The following is a 5,013-nucleotide window of genomic DNA, read 5'->3' as shown; positions in this document are numbered from 1 at the left end:
GCTTGCCACTAGGTTGTCCCCTTCGGCGTTCGTTAGCGTGATGCTTGCAACGGCTCTGTCGCGGTATGTAGCTTCCAGCTCGGCCCAGATGTCGACGAGTTGTGGGCCAATATCCGTATCTGAGTGATACTACGATATAGCATTTCTCCTGTCTTCTAGTCTGCCGTCCAGGACGACATTAAGTCTCTGTGCGACATTGGCGAAGTCCTAATTTTTAAGCCGGTAGATCCACATCTTTCCCATTCTGTTTAAGTTGCTTTCACTGCTGGGACAATCACCTTGGGCGCCAGATGTAACAAACTTATTTTCGTGGTCTGCTCTCTACGAGATTCGTGCGGCTAGCTCAGTAGATTGTGTGTTCGTCCCACCAATCTTATATAAACGTGACCGCCCAGTAGATCAGTAAGACAGCACAGAATTCACGGGTTCGTAGTGGGTTTATCGCGGGTATATTAATACAAATATCTTGGTAGCCTGGTTGGCCTTGACTCGACACTTGTGGCCTGCGGTACTTCCGACGGTCCTGGTTGTCTCGACGACCTCACGCCTTGTTGACTCGGTGCTCCAGTCCTGTAGCTCCCTGAAGATTCTTGCGGCTCCCTAAAGATGTTCGCTCGGCGCTCGTCCCTGACGCGTTGTCTCGGTGACTGCTTGTAACAACTCGGACTCGCGAGGGGATCAGCCGTACGGGCTAAGGGAAGCGTCACCGTTCTCAGACTAGGGTGAACAGAGGCTGCGCTCTACAGGATCACTCCTTTCGACGCACCGCCGCCTGTCCCTTGCTCTGTCCTGGGTGGTCCCACTGGAGTTTCTGCTCAGTCCGCGCGGACAGTCAAGGCAGAACGCCAGGAAGCTGCCTCGCGCCTTACTTCGCTTCCACGCCTAGTGTAAACGAACGTTCCAGCCTCACCCATTTGCTTTTTGGTCCGGGACGTTTCCGCGTGGCTCGCTCTGTGTTGCGTGACTGTCGTGATGTGGTGGCTGGCTTGCTGCTGACGCTATCTCGTGCACTGCTCCTGGCGGTGCTGGCTGCGCGGCTGGACGTAGCGCGGCTTTTGGTACTCGGGGTTCGGGCACGCCGCTCCGGGACCTCGCAAGTCGAAACCATAGGGCTCTCCTGGACAACTCCACTCGAGACCATACCGATTTACCGCTCTCCCTTCTGGCTTGTTATACTTGGGGTTCGGGCACGCCGCTCCGGGACCTCGCAAGTCGAAACCGTAGGGCTCTTCTGGATAATTCCACTCGAGACCGCTCATGGTCACTTGTTTGTTGCCGAATTTGACCTCCACCTCGAGCCGCGCGTTAATTCCGCCGCAGCTTCCGTCTGCCAACCTAACTTGCCGTCTCGTCCTTGTAATCCTTCCTAGAGAAGCAATATTGTCCGCCATTTCTTCGCTAACGAAGCTTGCCGTTGCTCCGGTGTCGATTGTGGCTTTGTAGCTGTTCCCACCAATCATCACAGCTGCGGACAACTGCTGCCCTTCCTCGATTAGCTTGCCCGTTAGTTTGGAGAGGTGGCATTGTGCGATCCCCGCTCCCCTCTCTGCGACTGCGATCGCTGTCCATTTCCCGATCGTTGGCAGCAATCGACGCTCCTGACACCCCCCTTGCCGCATATCCAGCAAAATAACAGCCACTGGTTTCGACATCCTCTATCCCAGTGTCCGTTCCCACCACATTTCCAACTGGCCTCCTGCGGGTCTGTGATATGGGTCGCATCTTGTGGCCTCTGTGTGTTGCTTGGCGGCCTCCACAAGGTGTTGTTTGGCTGTATCTGATGCTGTGGGGGTAGTGTCCATTGGTCATTTCCCCGTGTCTCCTAGTTGCCTGTTTCCTCGCTTCTTCTGCATGTCACCTGCGTTGGTGATGCCGACTTGGTCTTCGAGAACTTGTTCTCCTCTTCGAAAACTTCCCGTTCCTTTTCATGTTCTTCGTACTCATCGGCTAGGATCATTAGCGTTTCCAGGTCCGACACTTTGTACGCTTTTAAGAAGATCTGTAGGCTTGGGGTACAGTTCTCTTTAATGACCCTTAACGTCTCTTTCGTACAATAGTTAAGTGGCCTCACCATCGTCTGCATGTCGATCCTGTAGTCCTTGAACGTCTCGCTGAAGCCCTGCTTCCGTTGCCGGACCTGGTCCGCCAGCCTGGTGAAGAAATCTCTTGGCAGAAAATAGGTGTTGACGCTTTCTATGAACTCTGCCCAGGTTCTCCATTGCTTGTTGTTGGCGATGAGCCATATCAAAGCCTTTCCCTTAAGCAATTCCGGCATCGCTCGAGGGATCATATCAAGATCCAACCGTACGTGTTGGCGGACCATTCTACCTGCTCCAATTGAAATGGTTTTTCCGCCCCGTCGAACCTGAACGACCATTCGCGGACGTGTTTAGAGACCTTTGCATAGTCCGACTGGCTTGGTCTCGGGGTCAGCGCTGCTGTTTTCTTATCTTGGCTTGACTCTCTGCATGTTGTCAATGCTCAGGCCTGCCACTAGGTTATCCCCTTCAGCGTTCGTTAACATAATGCTTGGGCCGGCTCTGTCGTGGTATGTTGCTTCCAGCTCGGCCCAGATGTCGATGAGTTGTGGGTCGTTCTCTGTTTCTGAGTAATATTCCGACAGTGCCTTCCTCATGTCATCTAGCCTGCCCTCCAGGGCGACATTAAGCTTTTGTGCGACGTGGTCGAAGTCCTCCTTCTTGAGGCGGTAAATCCACTTCATTCCCATTTTTATTGTGCTGTTCTCACTGTTGGGACAATCACGTTGGGCGCCAGATGTAACGAACTGATTTTGTTGTCTGCTCGCTACGAGATTCGTGCGGCTAGCTCAGAAGATTGTGTGTTCGTCCCACCAAATTTATATGACGTGACTGCCCCCTAGATCAGTGAGAAAACGCGATGGCAGTCAAGGGCGATGGCGGGACGCTCGTAGTGACCGCCTCTGCTCGCTCGCGGACGCGCTGCATCGGGGTCGCTTGTTGCGCCTCAGACTCGCAGAGAGTTCGGCCTTGTGGGCTTAGGGAAGCGTCACCGTTCTCAGACTAGGGTGAACAAGCCTTGCTCTCCAGGCCGACGCCTTTCGATGCAATACCTGACTCCTGCTCTGTCCCGGACGGTCTCGCTAGGTTCTTGCTCAGATCGCGCTGACAGTCAAGGCTATCGCCAGGAAGCTGCCTAGCAGTTCACTTTGCTTTACGCCTAGCGCAGACGAACGTTCCACCCGGCCTCACCCTAATGCTTTACCTCCGCGACGCTCCAGCGCTCCCCAATGAGCTCCGCGCAGCGATGGTAACGTGGCTGCCGGTGATGTCTGCTGGCGTCGCTGCCGATGTCCTCTGCGCTGTTTCCTGTCTTGCCGCTGGGCTTCTCCAGGACAACGCCTCTTGAAAATGCCTCAACGGGTCGTTCGCTCGCCTTTCCTGACTAGTAGCTTGGCGTTTCTGGTACTCGGGGTTTTGGGCAGTTTGCTGTTTGAGGCCAACGCCTCTTGGAACCACAAATCGACTCACCGCTCGTCCTTCACGCCAGGTCCTGCCTGGTCGGGCAAGGCACGCTGGGTCTTAGACAACTTTCCTCCCCGAGCTAACAGCTCTTCATCGTAAGACTCTTTCGCTTGACTCTGACAGCCCTTCCGGCCATTCGCTTGGTCGTGACAAAGTTGGAAAACAAACGCCTTGACTTAACCGTGTGATGCCTTCCGGACCTCAGCCACTTGTGTCTCAATTCGGAGATTCCTGATGTGCCAATCCCGAACGTCTCGACGTGGCGATCTTGCTCCTTGTATGCTTCCGACGACTTGCCGTGTTGCGGCTCCCTCGTAGATAACTTGGTTGACTGACTGTTCACTTTGGTATTCCAACTGATCTTGATGGTTTGACTCCTCGAGATCGACTGATCCAGCTGCCAGCGCTCTGCGGCCTTATATAGGGCCTCCGGGAACCGTTATTTCCCTTTTGCGCACGGCCCGCTGGATCTCTCCACTCCGGGTCCAAAGTCCGTGACTCATGGTTGACCCACTTGTCCTTTCCACACAGCTTCCAACCGATGTTCTGCCCACTGCCGCCGTCCCGCTGGTTGCCGTGATGCTTGTGGCACGCCTGTGTGCCAGCCCACTTCCGAGATGGGGCACTTCTTCTCCCGGTCCAAAGATCACGGGAGATTCCAAAGTACGGTAGAGTCCCGTTATCCCCACATGGCACTCTTGCTCTGCCCAGCAAGTCTCCACTCTCACCTTATCAGCTCTTTGGTCTCCAAACTCTCTTGATCTCCATCCTTGGTCTCCAAACTCTCTCGTTCTCCATCCTTGGTCTCCAAACTCTCTCGTTCTCCATCCCTGGTCTCCAAACGATCTATTTATCCATCCTTGGTCTCCAAACTCTCTCGTTCTCCATCCTTGGTCTCCAGACTCTCTCGTTCTCCATCCCTCCTCGCCGCGCCGTTACTACTCGTATTCGCCGCGTACCTGGTAAGCGGCCGGACATCTGCTGCTGCTGCTGCTTCGATTTGTGGGGAGTTATTAAACTCATTACAGTGTATATAAGAGAGAAACAAACGACGTGAAAATAAACTAAAACTAAACTAAACTAACTTACTTTTCTTACAACCCAGGCACTGTCTTTGCAATCGAAACCAGCCCCGTACCCGAAGATATTCGACCGATTTATTCAGGGAAAGGTCTGAACAAGGGTCAACCATCTCGATGCCTGCGGTATCGAAGTGAAAGTACCTGAGTATGGCATAACTTTAATCTTTGTTTGCCATAAGTAAATTGACTGTTTTATAGTGCAGGGAGCTTAAGGATTTTTTGAAATGTGCACGTTTTTATTCTCAAACTAATAACATTAAAGTCTCCAACTTCTGTGACACTCGGTGCTGAGTGGCCACTCAATCAGAACTTAGTCGCAGTAAAAAGGCCTGACTTTGAAATGTTGTTAGCCTAAGAAATTCCGTGTTTTGTTCATGGGCAAATTTACCGGAATTTTCTTAAACCAAAAACTAAGAGTTATCCTTTTT

This window comes from Drosophila subpulchrella, unplaced genomic scaffold, assembly GCF_014743375.2.
Source record: "Drosophila subpulchrella strain 33 F10 #4 breed RU33 unplaced genomic scaffold, RU_Dsub_v1.1 Primary Assembly Seq75, whole genome shotgun sequence".
Taxonomy (NCBI): Eukaryota; Metazoa; Arthropoda; class Insecta; order Diptera; family Drosophilidae; genus Drosophila; species Drosophila subpulchrella.
The sequence above is the reverse complement of the archived record's forward strand: the minus strand, read 5'-3'. Positions refer to the sequence as shown.